General features: G+C 42.4%; 1 long non-coding RNA gene across 1 annotated transcript in view; it reads right to left on the reverse strand.

Annotated features, from left to right (window-relative positions):
• The window catches only part of LOC112996729 (uncharacterized), a 65747-nt gene extending 54050 nt beyond the window's left edge, over positions 1-11697 (reverse strand). Inside the window, exons 1-4 of the long non-coding RNA XR_003262530.2 lie at positions 11520-11697; positions 6050-6226; positions 3802-3927; positions 1905-1997 (exon numbers count right to left, since the gene is read on the reverse strand). This is a non-coding gene — a long non-coding RNA (uncharacterized LOC112996729). The remainder of the gene's footprint in view (positions 1-1904; positions 1998-3801; positions 3928-6049; positions 6227-11519) is intronic.
• Positions 11698-18302: the final 6605 nt, after the last annotated feature.

The following is an 18302-nucleotide window of genomic DNA, read 5'->3' on the forward strand; positions in this document are numbered from 1 at the left end:
AGATTTTGCCAATGCTCTTTCTGCCCTTTCCTGATCCTCAGATACTCTTGCTGGACTCTCAGCAGCTCCTGTCCACTCAGTTCCATCAATAAACTGCCTCCTTCACATCCTCATTTCTGTAAGGGGCAACAGCCCAGGGTAGGATGGCATTCTGGCTGCCTTGCTAATAGCAGCACAGTGAGAAAGAGCCGCAAAGTTGCTATTTCTGCCTTTCTGAGATGTGATGGCAAAAGGTACGGCTGTCACTCGGGTCCTGCCCGTGGACCAGCATGGCTAAATACCTCGCTGCACGGGCATTCTGCTCAGGGCCCTTTCTTAGGCTACTCTGAGTTATTTCTCTGGCTTGAACTGTCAGGGAACAGACACACATGCAAGAGGGCTGCAGGAGGTCCTCGATTTCCTCCAAAATAACATCATTGCAAGAAAAAGGAATATTTCCATTTTTCCTCCCTCTGTTCTACATATTAATTTCAACAACATCCTTTTTTATAAAAAGGAAGCCAGATGTCTGTGCTCAGCGTTACAGATAAAGTTTAATCAATCCCCAGTGCTTAGCTAGAGAAGTTTTCTGTTTTATATGTGATCCTGCCACAAATCCCAGAGTTGCTCTGGATTTTCTTACTACTGCAAGATACAGTGTTATAGACACCATAGTAATTAAAATACACTAAATACTATTCATGCAGCACACTTCATTCAGGTGTCTCCAAGTGCTTTTAGAAGCATTTCTTAATTAAGCTTTTCCAATAGGGAAATTGCATTATACATATCCCCCTGAAGGTTCCCAAGCTATTTCATAAACTTTAACTGACACATAAATGCTACACAAAGGTAAAGTCAGCCTCCACTCAGGTGTGAAAGGAGGTGTCTGTCTTAGTACCTGCATAAGCATTACACCACAGCTTTGATAAAGAAATGGCTATTTCCATCACCAATTAGAACTCCAAGGGAAATGTAAGTGGCAGAATATAATTGCCCAAATATGAATTTGGCCAAAGTAACACACTCAACATAACAGCAGTTTTCAGTCTGAATGCAGTGTTTAATAACCCACGTACTGGTTATGCTAGTGTGACTGCTCCATCTCCCAGAGAAAAAAACATGATTTCTGCTAATGCTCTCAGGAACTATTGATTCTTATCCATAAAGATTCAGACCCAGCAGGAACTTTTACTACAGGTTTAATTACGGTCCGCTGCAGGATAAAATTTGTAGCCACAACAGCCACCTGGTTCCCTGGGGAAGAAGAGTCACACTGATTCAGGAAAGGAAGCAACCTGGGAATGTGCAATCTTAATGCTGCAGCTTTTGATCTGTTAATCTAACTGCAGGCAAAGTCCAAAGCGGTCAGAAGCTTTTTGGGGTTCAAACACTTTCACAGTGATAAGTGAGACTGTGCTTACAATTACAGGAGAAGTGAGAGCTAGAAAACATCCAGTTTTCTTTTTATCAGATTGTTACTGGCCTAATGCTCTGGTGGTTTTTACAGTGAACTTCTTTTGCTGTTCATTAAAGTGACAGAGTGAGCAAACACGTAAGTGAGAACACATAAAGAGAGGGATGGAATTTTAGCTGAGGATTATACTCAAACCTGCTTTGACACCAGAGCACACCTTTTAGCTTTTAAAGTTTGTTACAGTTAAAATGTTCTGGGGGTTTTGTGTTTTTTGTTGTTGTTGTTTGGTTGAGCTTTTTTTCTCCCTAGAAAACACAGTACATGATGGATAGAAGTTTTCTGCGTAAGCTTTCTTTTTGTTTTTTATTTTCTTCTTGACATATTTTGGCAGAACACAGAAAAAAGAAAAAAAGGAATGCCTCCCATACCCAAAAAATGAAGGGCTGATCCTGTTTCCCCTCAACCCAATTAAAAATATATATATTGAAGCAGATCCAGCATTCCTTACCCATATCGAGTAGTCAGTCACCAAGGCATCCCAGTTACTCAGTGATACAGCTCCCGTCAAGACAGCTTGCGAAACTGTTACCTTTGTCTCCTTCTGTAGGGCAGAGGAAAAGTGATTACCAGCCCAGTACTATTACCGGCTCAAAGTTGTTCATTTGCTCTCATAAAAACTCCCTGGAGGTAACAGAGTAGTGGCACTTGTTTTTAGGTGGATTAGCAGGAAATGCTGGTGAATTTTTACAGATCCAAGAATACTGGGAGAGTCAAACTGATGGTAGTCTTCACATGTCATACTGCTGTCCCCAGCGTATAGCAAAAGTCCCCTCCAGAACAGTATGAGGGAAAAAGTCCTTCTGTCATAAGGCTGAGCTGAGAGCACTCTGTTACTTACCAGCGTAAATTCACGCCTTCATTCCTACAGAGCGTAACATCACCTTCTCGACAAAGCCTTAAAGCCACAACTAACTTCACTGGGACTCCGCTGGGTGTAGGACTGAGCACAGGCCGACCCAGCAAGAATAGCAATTGGCACAAGCAAATGATTTTCAGGATCTGCATGTTTTATTCCCCGCTTGGTTTACATGAAGCACAAAAACAAAGCTCTACGATGTTACTGCTAGTAGCAAGACAGGATTTAGGTTTCCTTTGCATACTAATGTGTTGGGATATCAGTTCAGTTCCCATCCGTGGGCCTGCAGTCCTTTTCACTAGCGTGCCTCCTTTTAATCAGGTTGTCCAAACCCCATTAGCTGCTGTGCATCTCCAAAGGGAGAAAACTGTTGACGGAAACACAAGCCATTTCTGTGGTATAATGGACAAACTGAAACCAACTCAGTATCACATTGACAAATATACACATGCACATATATGTATGTATATATACACACACATATTACACACCTATGACATACATATACATGCTGACTCTGTCTAACCTTAGCCCAGAACCAAGAGTATCCTATTCAAAGCCAATACACTCTCTGGCTAGTAGAATATTTCCTGCCCACATATCTGTCATGTACTCAAGAGGTTTTAACCATAACAGATCAGCTCCTCAGGGGTGAAAACTGGAAAAATTCCACTAGGAATAAATGAAATCCACCTGTAGTATTTCAGCCCAGCTAAGGCTCTGCTGTACTAGTGGTTTTTTATTTTATTTTACTGGTTGGGGTTTCTTTACTATTAAAAACAAAGTCTTTTTTTAATTAAAATTCCCATTGTGTTGTTTGGTGTTGTCATAAAGCTGAAGAGCTAGTGCCATTTTTTTTTTACTGCTCTTTTTTTCCTCATTATAGCTGCTGAGATGGAGGCAGCCAGCAGCAAATGCTAGGCCTGATGATAAGTTAGATTTTTGTTAATGCTACCTACCCTCAGTTGTGATGCTTTTATATCATCATATTGCTTCTGGAAATCACACTGAGCTAGTCTGAGATGAAATGTTTACTATTTATTAGTGAATCAAGTAACAGCATCAATGTTTATTGGCCCCAGGCCTCCTAAACCAAATGTCCCATATGCTAGCAGCTCCCATGATTTATCCTTGAGAGTGACTCTGCTATCTGAACTCCAGCTCGGGGACTCCAAAATGCTACTTGAGTTTCAGGAATGTTCTGAGTTTCCCTTGAGAGTTATAAAAATCTCAAACTAATGGTGCTATATCCGGAGATGTAGTGGAGGAGGGGGCAGGCAGGAAGAATATCTCCAGTGAGTCTTAGTTTTTAAAAGTATTTCTTTCCTTAAACACATCTAAAAGGCAAGACAAACCAAGTCTTTTGGTGACAGGTGGTACTGTTAAACCCAAGGGTCATTAATCACCACCCCCCCCCCCCAAATTAAAAAAGCCCTCCTAACATTTTATTTAGTTATTTTTAATCCTGAGAATTAAGAAAATCAGCTACCTTGAGAAGGGGAGGAGTCCTCTTTCAGCGGCTTTTACAGTTGAAGGAAGCCTTGTCAGCTGATACACAATACCTGGGCTCCAAAGAGTAATATAAAGGTGATCTCATGCATGTTCTGGAGATATTCTGGAGTGCAGTGAGAATAAAATCAATCAACACTGTAAAGAGCAACTTCTTCCTAAAAGACACATAAAACCTATTGCTAAAACGCACATAAAACCTGTTGCTTTTTGTTTGCCTTCAAGCTTTTAAGTCCTCACACCTATCATGGATTTTTTTTTTTTGCAGAAGCCAGCCTTATCATCACATACTAAGCTATCATCTAGTGTGTCAGCCAACCTCTAAGAAACAGGGCTTTCTTTAAAATCCTGTGAGAGATCCATTTTAGAGATGCATGGGTTTTGTTTGTTTGTTTGTTTTTAATTCCTATACCATTGGCCCTACGTTTCTCTAGACTCTTTTGGAAAGCTGACTCTCATTCCAGTTTCAATATTGCTCGTTCAGAGCCCTATCACAGCATAATCATAGTTCTACAGAAGAAAAGGATCTCTGAAGTGTGCTTTTATTAATACTTACTTCTGGCACTACTACACGGTGGCCTGAATTGAGAGTTGCATTCAGTCACCAGACTCTGTGCGTTTCTGGTGTTCTGCCTGTCTTTCCTCTGCTCCAGACTCAAAGCTATTATTTAGCTACTTCAAGAAAGGCATGTGACATTTTGCTACTATCAAACATCACAAAATGTAGAGGCAACAAATTAAAATTGCTGTTTGCTTAATCTCACTTGTTGCCACTCCCATTAAGGAAAATAACATTCCAAACAGGTTCAGTAAAGCAAGCACATTATTTGGTATCAGAATATTAATGTCTTTTCCTCTGTGCAGCAGAGTAGATTCTGCAGGAAAAGTTAGAATAACCAGCCCAGGAGGAATTTTGTTACGAGGTTAACAGAGAACTTATTTCAGCCAGTTCAAGTGGGATAAATTCATATCCCCAAAGAGCCTGCGCATTCCCATCTACTATCTGAATAGTTATATGAGAATTTATAAAGTGCATGGCAAATCTGTAAAACATGCCAATGCAAAGAAAAAGGAACACGTACTTATTTATGAACACTAAGTCCAGATCCATAAATTGCCTCCTTCTTTTGCCAAAAGAATAGGTTACATGTGGTTGTTAGCAGTCTATTTAAAGGCACTTTTATGCTTTTTACTATGTTGTTATATCCAAAGAACACTTGATTGGGAATTCAGTTGTCTAATTCTGAATGCATGACACACACCCAAAAAGAGGCAGTTAAATTAAATTATAAGACTTGGTTGGCGTGTTGTTTCATTTGTAACATGCCTGAAGTGTCTGCTGGCTTCACTGGGGAATATCTGTATATAAATCTCATCTCAGGCTGTATTTACATATGGATCTGGGCATATTAAAAGGGTCCAGAGGACTCATAAGAATCACATTCCAAATTGTGATACCTCTTCCTGGTGCTGCAAAGTGATCATGCCTTAAATACTCCAGCCAGACCCAGGGTTCGCATCAGGCATTTTACTGGGGACATTTGTTTTGGTGGAAGCTATGTATAAAAATACAATTCAGAGTCTATCAAAGCAGGTGGCAAACATCAAATTGGCCAGTAAACACCTGTTGCATACATAATGCTTGTTCTGGGCACGTTTGGCACAGCTTTGCCATCTTGTGGGCTACTCAGCTCTGCAAGTTTGAAAGCAAAGTTGGGGTGAAAAGGAGAGGACCTGATAGCGCAGTTGGAAATGGGAAGAGCATGAGATGCTACTCTAACTCACAAACAATGGGCAAAAAACATCTAGGGCAGACAGGGAATTGCCCCCCAATCTGTTTGCCCTCCCGTTTTACATGAGTACATAGCTCCACTGAGGGTATCAGGACTACTGATTTACACTGGCAGTTCAGAGTCATGCACTTTGCTGCCAGACGCAATTTCTGATCCCGCTTTCAGCAATGGCCAGGGACAGGGAGGAAAAAATCTTACCATCTTTCAACTGCTTGAGGCATTTATAGGCCAATAGAGCTCATCCTGAATAAGGTACATGCACTGGTGGGATCTTGTTGTTCCCCTGTACTTGGACTCTAAGCTAAGCTGGTTTCTCATGCTGCTTGTATAGTAATAATGATAATAAAACACACGGTGTAACTGGGCAATGCTGTAACTGGGCAATGCTGTCACTGTGTTAAACAGAGAGGACACTTTCCTTGCAGTTCAACTCACAGGCACCTTTCCTGGTAATGAAAAATTTCATTTTCTTTCACTCCGTAGCTGCACTGGTGACTCTACAAAGGTGGCACAGTGGGTTGAGGAGAGGCCGGAGCAAGCCAGGCAGACATCAGCAGGCAGATTTGGAGAGTATCAGCCGTGGCAACATCCACAGAGAATGCTCGCAAATAACTGAGAAGACCAAGGAAACATGAAGAGTGACATGGCAGGATTAAATCTTTATGTGAAGCTTTCTGACCACAGCAGTGAGTTAACACTGAAGTCTTTGTACCTTCCCTTTATACAGCCAGGGTTCCCCAATCCCTTTGGATACATTCTGCTTACTATAACAGAGGAAGTCCTCCTCCCAGTGTTTTTTGGCAAGGAGGGGGTGGTGAGGAACATATCAGTGGGGTACAGCTTCAGCTGCTGTAAATGGATTAGTGCTGGAGAAGCAAGAGCCAGTAAAGCAATATGTGGTCAGTGGAATTATGGAGCGTTGCAGTTGCTGATCTCCTGGCTTCTTCAATTCCATGAACTCTGGGAGCTTCAGAAATGTGTTAGCTTAATTGGTGTCATTAATCTAACTAGAATCATATCACCTTAATTTGTGTTGAGGGGAATGTTTGGGGAAAAAAAATGGCTAGACTTTTGTTTAAAGGAGCTATGTATGCCTTTTAAACCAGCTATTTTATTTTAAGTGATGAATTAGGAGGATAATTTCCTTTCAGGTTTTGAAAATTAACATCTAATTATACTTAACCAAGGGGATATTAACACCTCTTATTAAAAAGGAATAACATTATAATCTAAATTTAGAAGAGAGACCTTCTCAGTGAATGGCAAGGCTGGAATTATTCAAATACAAAAGAATCAAGCTACGGAAAAAAATTAGTATGTGAAAACAACAAAAGTAATTGTTAGGGCAACCAAAGAAAACAGAATCTGCCTGTCCGAGATCAGTATTGGTAATATTATCCAACACCTTCCAGCCTTGCAGCTCCAGAACTGGTCAGTATAAGTAGCATGATACAGAAACGGGATTTCCATTCTTTTGGAGCCCCTAAGATTTTTTTGAAGAAACTGAGACTATTTTCATTTTTTTGCTTCATTTTAAAAAGTTTGTGTCTGGAAGAAAAATTAGAAATTAGATACATTATTTTATTGGTGAGAGCAAATCGCCATCAAGACAGATTACCAAGACGTGAAAAACTCTCCAAGTCTGAAAGTCTTTTAATAAAACTGGATGACTTTCTGAAGAATGTTCAACCTCAGACTCTTAGTTCTGTGCCTTTGTGCACTTAGAAAGAGGACAAGCATTTGCAGTTTTGCAACTGCCAAAGAAGCTTAGATTCCCAAATATTAAGTCTTTTCTGAAACTATGATTCTTTCTCTGGTTAATTCCCTCACTGATTCCAAGATCAGGCCTGTTTTCTGGCAAATATTTCATTATTTCAGACTCTCTCTTCCAATGAGAAGGAGGTGCATTTTATTTTTCTTTTAATCCTTAAAACACAGATTGCTTAGAGAGAACTGCAGCAACCAGAAATGGGACTAGTTATAGCCTGACAATCCATTACTTGAACCTAATGAATTAAATCTCTTTGGGGAAGAAAAGCAGTATGACAAGGGCACTTTCCTGGGAGGATGTTATTATACTTTCAGACTGTCCTCACTGAACGTCCCCAAGTGAAAAGTCCTTGTTCCGTCACATTAGCACATGAAATCTCATGTTCAAGCCATAAAGGAAGCACTTGTCTCCCTCTCTTTTGGCTTGGGATTATTTTGGCTCTTCCCTTTGGATGTCAGGCTGAAGTCACTCTTGCATCCTTCCATAGTGAGTGCTCGTCACTGAGAATATTTCCATGCAACAGAAAGCCAGTGGGTGAATAATTTTTGGACCACAGCAAACAGAGATACATGACTATGGCATCTGCAGTTTGCCTTATTTCTAAATCAAACTCATAGGGCAGGCCTCATGCCAAGAGGCTTTTCTCAAAATAGGAGTTTCCACTCCCCTGATATTGGGTAGCAAACTGCACTTCCAAACTGGGACACGTGCTAATATTATCTTCTCAGATGTTCCTGAGCTTTCTCCTAAGCTGTATTGGTGGTTAAATGAAGCAGTTCTAGTGCTAGTGTAAGTTTTGACAGCTCTGTAAGTAATTCAGCACGGAACAGATATGGCACCAAAGGGTGGCCAGAGTAATCAGTATGTTTCCATCCCTTTTCCTTTGGTGACCACCACATGTATGTAGGCCAAGGACACAGCAAAGTTGGGCAGCAGAGAGGCTGGCTGGGCACTCAGGCGAACTTTGTGCAAGTAACGGCTCCAACGCAGATCTTTGTATACGACTTTGGGCACATTCCTCATTCCTGCTGTCTTGATAAACGGGCAGTGATTCCTCCTCCACCCTCCCGAACTCCTCTACACCTCTGTTAGAGCTTCAAGATGAGAACCTTCCTTGTGGAAATGAGGTCTTTGTGATCCCTAGGGCCTTTCTGAACTGCTTTTGCACCCTGCCATAGCATCCTCAAGAACCAGGGTGTGAGGAAAGATGTTTTAAAGTCAGACTAATCCTTCCACATATGCTTCAGGCGCAATTTTTCTGTGAGCAGTAATGCTGAAGGAGGCAGTTTGTCTTTTCAACACAACCACGCAAAGAAAAGGGATAATTACATGAGTTTGTCTTTTCACTCCACACCGTATTATTCAAAAGGGCAAGATATTTGCCTAGAAACAGTGCAGTAGGTGGGAGGGAAAACTTCCAGCAAACACTGTGCACTTCAATAGCATCCCTCATCAGAGAACGTGAAAGGGCTTTATAAACATTACAGGGGAGCTTTTTGCTAAGTATTCTGCATTGGCTGAAACTCTGCTTCTGTTAAAGGCACTATAAAATTCTTGCTGTCCTTCGTTGGAGCAGTCCTAGGAGTTAGGCTGACACAGTGCTTTTGAGATGCTGTCTAAGCTTTATTAAAGGTTTTTAATGTCCATTTCTTCAGCTGTAAAATAGCTTTGTCCCAAATCATACAGTGGGTCAGCAAGGGATTTAGTCTGTTGAACCCAGGGGTTCTTTATATTCACACTTCTGGAAAAATAGGTTCAGATGTACACAGCTAGAAGAGAGAAATTTGAATCCAGTTGTCCTCAGGACTGAACTGCTGGTCAACAGGTTTTTGCTTTAGACAGTATTGTTGTATTTCCACAACCCCTGCTTGCTCTGTTTTTTGGCACTGTGCATTGGCTTAGACACCCTGCCTCCAGAGAGCAAGTACAGGGCTGCAAATTGCAAGCGGAGGGAAGGCATGTCCTCCCCTACCGCTGAATTATGTGGCTGGGTTGTGTCTATCACTCCCTTCAACGTTTCCTTATGACTACTATGGGAGCTCTGCAGACAGACAGCACCCCATCTGGGCCTAGGATTAGGACCGTGGATTTTCCTCTGGGTAGCAAAGCAGTATCTCAAACTTCAGGCTTCATCAATTCCCATTACAGTCAATGAGCTGGTACTATGCTTATAGCCAAGCACATACCAACATACTCTGCTAAATTTTGGCCTAAAGCTGTCTTACAGGCACTGGCCTTTGAATGCAAGTATTAATGAGCACTGTTAGCCCCACTTCTACACCATGCAAGCATGGCTTTGCAAAGAAGATTTAAAACTTGCAGAGTTTTAGATTACATCCCCTCTGTTGCTGTGGCTTGTTCATAACATGGGTATTTAAAAAATAAACTTATTATAAATAAAAGGACCATTTAACATCCATATGACAAGTTACAGCTAAACTCGAAGTGTATAAATGCCAAGGGTTTTTTTCTTTTTCAGTTTATAAAACCTTGTTTCTAAGTTTATATAAAACATCTTGCTGGGTTTTTTTTTTTTTTTTTCCCTACTAAAAGAACTCTAGGACCCAATCCAAAGACCACTGAAGTGGATGGAAATACTCTCATTGATTTAAGTGATTTTGGATCAGCTCTATTTTTAATATAGGATGGCTGGATGGGGAGAGATTTCTCCAGTGTGAGATGAGGAAATCTTGCCCTCTGGTGGATGTTGTTCATGATAGAAACAAACTGCCAGGAAAAACTGGTTTAAAGCTGGATTAGAAAAGAACCATCAGCCAGTCTCACTCTGTCAGGAAGGGTGAAATCTCCAGTAACAGATAATGAAGGCCTGTCTGTTAACATCAGTGTAAGCTAGCCCCCAGGAGCGGAAAGGGCAAAAACTGTTTTCTATTTTTTCCCCTCTAATGCTTCCAGATTTTGATCTATTCAGCTGCACAAAGTGGGATTTGGGGTAGGATTCTTCAGAGCTGTGCTGATGAGTTCTCCATTAGATCAATGGGCACTGACCGATAAAACTCAGCACCATACATACACATATATTTAACAAAGAATGATTGCCAATAAACCACAAAGCCAGGTCCCCAAAAGATCCTAGGGCCTGTGTTGCGTTTGGGTTCCTCCCACTGAATCACTGGGATTTGGTCACTGCCACTCTGAGGGTTTGCTAGACCTTGTCAGGGTTAAGGAAACTGCTCTGCTCAGTGTTCTTTTCATTTTGGTGAAAGGCAGAGCAGTTCAGTCGTGAAGGACATGTTCTTTGTTGCTGAAATCAACACTAGACCATGAGAAGAGATAAATAAATGAATCTGAGCTGAAAAATTCTTAGCCCAATTTTTTTTTTTTTTTTTTGCTTCTGAGAATCTGACTCATGGCTTCATCACAAGACTAAACCTAAGCATATTTAGCATTGCATAATTACATTGTTTCAGTGTGACAGCTTTCATTGGGATAACTTCAAGCTCTTTACCATGGTGGTCAGAATCATATTTCTGTTTTACAGGGGGTAAACTGAGGCACATCATAGTAAAGGAATTCACGCTCCATCGGCCAGTGCAGAAAGAGACATAATCATGGCACCCAATTTTAAACATCCTCAGTGGAGGCATCCACAAATGAGGAGGTGAGTGGAGTCTCTTGCTAGTCAATAGAGGTAAAGAAGCACTCTCAGGGCATGCTGCAGCTCATCCTAGGAGAGAAACCTTTCCCCTTTGCGTAGTTCCTGAGGGAAAAGGCTTTAAATGATGGCTGAACATAGAGAATCAAAAATCAGCACTAAGGTTGTATATGAGCTCGAAGTAGCATCTTCTGGGCTCTGTTTTCCTTATTATTTCTATTGAGGTAAGAAGAGGCTGTCTGTACAATAAAGTAAATGCCAAAATATATTCTTTCACTCCTACAAACTGAACTTAAAGTGGTTCTATGGGCACTTTAAAATCAGTGCATGTAAAGCAATGCACAATAAAGAAATGGTCCAAAGCCAGATGTGCGGCTGTGATGTGGAATGAACTGAAAGGCACTTCCTGTAATAGCTACAAGAGGTGCCTCTGCCATGGCACATGGTTTCCCCTCCTGACTTTGTAGCCATGTCCTGGCATGGTTCTAAAAGGACCTACACTGATGCTAATAATAGCTCACCTCCCATTTCGATCCAGTCCTCAGGAAGGCAGAATGTTCCCATCTGTATCAACCTCTGCTTCATCTTCCCACCTGTGGGGCTGCCAGGCTGCCAGGAGCACGTACTCCTTTGCCTGGCTGAGTCATTACTGTCCACCACAACGAGTAATGCTCCAGGCGCCAATGTGGAGACGAGTGAAATCTGGAGGAGGGAAAGTGATGATTTTTAGTGGGGAAAAGATCCATAATTATTCATAGGGGTGTCTCTCTCTCTCTGCACTGTCTCACTGAAAAAACAAACTGTTCAGAATTATTTTGAGCTGATTTGTTCTAGCTGAAGTTCCCAGCACAATTGTTTAGCCAGAGCCAGGGAAGGAGGGGGGGGGGGGGGGAAAGATACTACAAGCCAGATTCAGATCTCAGTTACCAGCCTGTGAAGCTCGCTCTTAACTCTTTCCATGGCAAGGATGATTTGTGCCTCATCATAACCTCAGCCCCAAACCCAGTTTGGATATACAGGAACACTGACAACACTCTAAGAGTCAAAACAGTAAAATTGGGATCAGAATTTGATACAACTCCAGACCAGCTCTGCTAAAATAAGATAGAAAGATTAATACAGATTAAATGGACCAGGACAGATGCTTTTTGGGCCAACGCTTGTTGAAATACAAAACCTCTCATATCTAAGCACTTGGTCAAATACATAGAATACGACAACATATGCTGGTGTAGTCTAGTGATTGTTAGCAAATGCCTCAGTGACATCCCAAGGACCGAGACTCACACAACTCCTTACAGGGGGAGCACATCAACTGCTGGGCAGCAGGGTCAGGAGAAGGCTTGCTGCAATGTGCCCAGCTCCTGGTGCTTTTACTAGTACTGCATTCACATTAAAAAAGGGGGGGGGGGGGGAGGGGAGAAAGGAAAATAAGCCTGCTTTGGGTTTGCAGTCGGGGGTGTTTCCTGTAATACTGATTCTAACACTTCAGGGAACAGTGAAGTGATATGTCATGTCTTACAAACACACACAAAAAAATCTAGAATCAAACCTGTGCCTTCTCTGAACACCTGATGGATGTGGCTTGGGACTCCCCATTAAGGGTCAGTCCCCCCGGGGCTGAACCCTGAGCGCAGGGTCTGCAGTACCAATCCATGAGAGTCAGAGCTGTGCACTGGCGGGTCAGAATAAAGTTTATGATTATAATTAGTCTTCAAGAATGACTGCCTGCACAGATGCTTTTATAGCCCCAAGATCTAGTCTTGGCAAGGTTGTCTCCTTGAAGACACTGATGCTCTGTCTTCTCTACCTACCACCTTCACCGAGTGGTAAAGAGGCTCAGTACTTCCACAGTATCATTCACACTAACTTGAATTAGCCCTGTGGGAGCCATGGTTGCACTGTAGTGGCTAGGGCAAGGCATAACGCACTATCTGCAAATTAACAGGCTTGGACCTTTAGTTCATGTGTTGATCCAGATGGCTCTGGATCAAACCCTGCTCCAGATCCATGTGAGGGCAATAAAATGACAAGGAAGGAAGCTGGGCAGTCCTCCAGCAGTAGCACCCCTGACCTCGGGAGGCAGTGCACTGCTGGAGGGCGGTAGTGACAGCAGAACACTGGTGCTTTCAAACAGAGGGAATTGACTTGTGCTGAGACCAGGCAGATAACTCAGTATTTACACAGGATTTCAACAGCAAAAGCACGTTGTTATGCCTTAAAAGCTTTTGGAGGATGAGATCCAAGATGGCACAGCAAAGCCGTGGAATGGCTCCAAATTCTATTTCTTTGTGATAAATTTGTCAAAATGAGGTGTTGACTCTGTAAATCGCTAAGTGAGCAGATGTTGCCCCATTCAGAATGCCAAAGCTCCCAGCAGCCCTCCAGCCTCAGCCTGCTGATTGTAACTTCGACCTGGAGGCTCAGTGAAGTGCCAGGAGTGAGGCTGAGGGGCCAGGGTTAAACTAAGGAGCTGGTCCTAAATGCAATAGCAGCCACTTTGCACATGCTCTGCACTCCAGGCCTGGGCTGGGATCAGCAGCTGACTTATCTCCTGGTTCTGCCACAGGATTCCTGCATAACCTCAGATGACTCACTTCATCCCTCTGGGCCTCTGTTCTCCAACTTTAAAATGGAGAGGGTTGTATGCAGTAATATACCTCCTTTATCTGTCTTTTGTATTAATGCTCCACACAGTAGTGTTTGCCTCTTACAATGCAGAGCCTCAGTTTTGGCTGGATGTGCCTCTATTGCCACTGTGTCATAGTCATAACAACATAAATTTATAATAACCAAGTTGTGCTTATTTTCCTACGCTTACTGCAGGAGCCCCTTTCTTTATTCCAATTTTTGAAGTCAGAGGCAGTTACACAAAATCTGCATTAGAAGATGATGTATGACAGACCTTTGAAATCTGCCATTAAGCTGCTGTTGTTCTTGCAAATGTGTTTACAGACTTAAAGAGACAAAAACATACTAAAGGGTTTTAATCAGCAGCAAAACCATATGAAGCAGCGCTGCAGCTAAGGAGGCAGAAAACCCAGTCTCTTACCTGGCCCTGCCAGGGAGAGGGTTGGTGAGGTCCAGGGCAAAGCAACGCTCTGCCCTTGTGTTTGCCACTGCTACGGGTAGTTAAATTGCAAGTTCCTCATGGCAGGGACTCTTTCTTAATATATATTTCATGCCAGACAAATAAGACAGTGGGTCTCATTCTAAACTGCTACTGTCAGAGTAACTAAACCCTCAGGCTTTTCAGTACTGGCACCCTTTCCACTCACTCCAAGAAGCTAAGCAGGTATAATGCACCCTTCCTCTTCTCGTGCTGCTTACTGATCAGCTGTGTTTGTCCCCTGGCTTTTCATCTCTCCCCATCCCTCTCCACTTGAATTTTAATCGGAAGCAGCAGCTGAACAGAAGGTGTCATTTCCATAGCTACGGAAGAGGCATCGACAGCGAGAGGTGATGGAGAGGCTTTTACCCAGATGCAGCCATCATTAACATTCACCATAATAACCTTGCCTGCGAGCACAGCCCTGCTATGGCAATAAGGCGCTTGGGCTGTAAATCCCTGGCCAGGCTTCTCTTTCATCACGGAGAACAAAACCTTTTGTGGTGAGATTTTTAATCTGCCAGTTAATCACTTTTATATGTGGCATCATTTACACATAAGCAGGGACCACTTTAAACCATGTATGGCTACTCCAGTGGTCACCTTGCCTGAGGCACATGCGGACAGTAATTGCCCTTTCTGAGGTATTAGGCATACACAAATGCACGCGCGCGCGCACACGCGCACACACACACACACACACACACACACACACACACACACACACACACACAGCATCTGCCGTCTGCATATTGCTCCTCCCGTCGGACTGTTTTATGCCTCTAGAGACAACACAGTTTAGCAAAGACAGTTTCTCTGTATTTCTGGCTGTGCCACTGAGTTATTTTGGGTACTGGGTAGGACCTTTCCGCCCCATTGTCTCTATTTAGCTTGTGTTTTCCCTGTCTTAAACCTTCTGTCTCTCCTCCTCAAAAGCACAGCCTGCAGCAGAAATTATTCCTCCCTACAGGAGCCTCACAAAACCAATACATTGTTCAGGGAAAAAAAAAAAAAAAAAAACCCTTGTCATGCCATGGGTTTTCTCCATGGAGCGTGACTCAGGCCGTTACGGCTTATCTTTCATTTCAGGTATAAATCCTGGTCAGTGGCTGACCGGAGAGGCTGTGGGGGGGGGGGGGGGGGGGGTTGTAGCAGCCTTTGGGGCACGTACTACAAGGGGCTCGGTTCTGCCATTACATTGGGGATCTCTTTCCAGCATTGGTTTGTGCCTGTTATGGTGGAAACCACCCCCACAGACACCCAACATTTGGCCTGGTGTGTCCTGTTAGAGATTTTTATCCTAGTTCCCCTCACAGGAGTGCAGGGCAAGAAACTGGATGAATAAAAGGGAGGGAGGGAATACTGGTGGGAGAAAATAACCCCTTGAGTAATTTATGAGGCACGTTTATAGCTGTTATTTATAGACCTCTATGGGGGATTCATATTGTTCTCTACCATCTGACATTATTTGGCAGTTAGTGGTGCCTGCAAAAAGAAAAAAAAAATACCACATTTTTGATTAATAATCTTGAAAACTCAGGCTGTCAGCAAGCCCTCAGAAAGACTGTCCCTGCTCTCCTCTAATAACTTATGTCTTAAAGGTACAAGGGCTTGATTAAAACTCTCATCACAGTAAATCAATGGTAGCTCAAGGAAGAGATCCTTTCCCTCCCCCTGTTCAGATCAAGTTTACCTGCTTATGCTTTTCTGGCATTTGATTTTGCATGCATGCAAAAATACTAAATCAATGACATCAGTGAAGTGCTCACTGGGGGTCCTTATTTTTTTGCACAGCAAGCTGGAAAGCAAAATTTTTTAAGCATGTGCCTTCAATGTTATTTTTGGAGAGATTAATGAATTCAGGTGCAGTAAAAATAGTCTACTGCAAACAAATTCCTTCTTAGCATATTGAAAGGATAAAGAATGTCATCTGCATAAGCACAGCCTAAATGATACCACTAACTAGGCAAAGCAATTGCACCACTGCTGTGGCTCTTCGGGGTAGTGTTTTGTCTCAACTGACCTTGCCTGTTAGGAGCTGTTAATCACAGCTGGATCCCAGCATCTGGAGAAGAGAGTGGCTGAAACCTTCAAGCCCCAGTTACCGCTCTACGTGGGAACAACGTGTGCATCTAATTGTAGGAGCGAGGTCGGTAGGGGGCTGGAAAGTAAACGATGATTCTTCAAAGCCTTTGGCTAGCAGAGTGAGGAAAAGCTCATTTCCTTGCCTACCCTGATATCCTATGAAAGGGACAGTTATTTCACTGTGTTTCTTAAAATATAAAATCTCCTGAGAGTTCAAACCAACCACCAAGCCCTGGTTCACGGTGGAGTCCTCCTTAGCCTCTCCGGAGTCTATTCCAGCACTCAGCAGTGTGGCTGCTGCTGGCTTGCTAGAGGAAAGGCTAAAATGCAACTGACTTCAAGCAACCATGTGGGATGATAGTTCATTACGGCGTTGGCCCAGAGCAGAGAGAGTAGAGAGGGTAGGAGAGCAAAGGGAAGCAAATTGCAGGATCTCCTATAGAGCCCTGGTTACTCCACAGACAATTTTGGTCTCAGCCTCAAAATGTCCAGCTAGGCTGAGTCCTCTGGGACTTCATGTTTCTTTTTGACCAAGGGGTAACATGAAACAGCCCAGAAAGAAAGGCCACATTTAATCTCGTGATGCTCCTGCTCTTTACAATATCACACAAGGCAAGCCATTCCTGGGAAGTGTCTATCATTGGAGCCAAAAATCTGAATGGGGCTGATGAGCTGTGACATTTGAATGTCATCTAGCCTCAATCCAGTTGCCAATTTCTGTTCGACTTGGCAGCCGGCTTCCCCTCCCTGTCCCAGAAAGGCAACACTCCACCAAGGTCACAGCCACCTCCAGATGTTGCCACCTCTCCCCTGCCACGCTTTTCTTTGTTCTGTAGGAGGAAAAAGCTACAAGGAGATGCATAAATAAAACAGGGTGTTTTTCTGCTTAGTCGGTATCATTAAGGTAGAGAAATGCAGCTATTTTCATGATGTTTTGACTACCTTGTGATGAAAATCTTGCTAGAATGTGTAGGAAAAGCCTATGGGGTGAATCTGACAGGGCTCTCTGGGAGAAGCTAATAAAAATATTATAGCTTTGCTGTAGAATTTTGTGTGTGAATTTGAATATGCACTGAGAATGAGATGATTCCCTGTCACACTTACAGTGATTTCTAATAGAAGAGCCTAGACTATTTCAGCTGTGTATGAACCAGAACTTAAAATGCATCTATCTAATCCAGGAAAAAAAATGATGGCAGTTTTTTGGTGTTGAAAAGTATAATACGTAATATCAATGCCAAATCCTATGTCCTTTTTGTTTAAGTAGGTCCATATCTGTTTGTGGAGGAAGTAATGTGAATAAGAGGGGCAAATAGGCTCAAGAAACTAGGAGAAATGCAATTTAAATATGCATATCTGGTGCCCTCTTGTGGAAAAATGCCATGCTCCACTTTGGAGGAAAAAAAGCAACTATTCAGTGGTTTTAATGAACTGAAAATTTTGTCTTTGGGTAGGGCTTTTCTTTTTTGCCATGCATTTGGACTCAGAATATGACTGAGACTGATAAAAAAGCAGAGTTTAGGTAGTTGTTTAGTTAATCATTTTTCTGAAAAAAAAAACTTGAAATTTGCTGGGATAGCAGCTGCTGCAGTTGTATATATTATTTGAGCAGCTGTAATAACCGCACCTCATTACTGTGTCGCCTGTTAGTGAACAAGAGGTTGTGCTGGTGAAGCATATGCTGGTTGCTCCCAGGTATTTTGGGGAGATTGGAGGAGGAAGTGATGCAGCTGTTGCAGAAGCTGAAATAATAGTGGAGTCTAAGTGTGTGAGCTTAAATAAAGTTTCTAAACACTTGGGTTTTTTTGAATATTGAATGAAACAAAAGCAAAAAAAAAGGATAGTAATCATCATGTTTTGGAACTGAAATTTGGTGGTTGTTAGGGTTTTATTTTTTAATTCCCACTAGAAGATGTAAGCAATTTACACAGTCATTTCACATGCCTTCAGAAAGTAGAACAAGCTGCTGACAAAACTGTGTAGTTAACAGTGAGCTGCAATTTACTCTATTTACTCTTGCATTTGCACTGCTTTAGATCCTAGGAATGCTTTGAATGAAAGGCATTAAATACAAATGCCCTCAAATACCAGCCAAAGCATGAAGTTTTTG

The sequence above is a fragment of the Dromaius novaehollandiae genome, chromosome 26, assembly GCF_036370855.1.
Source record: "Dromaius novaehollandiae isolate bDroNov1 chromosome 26, bDroNov1.hap1, whole genome shotgun sequence".
NCBI lineage: Eukaryota > Metazoa > Chordata > Aves > Casuariiformes > Dromaiidae > Dromaius > Dromaius novaehollandiae.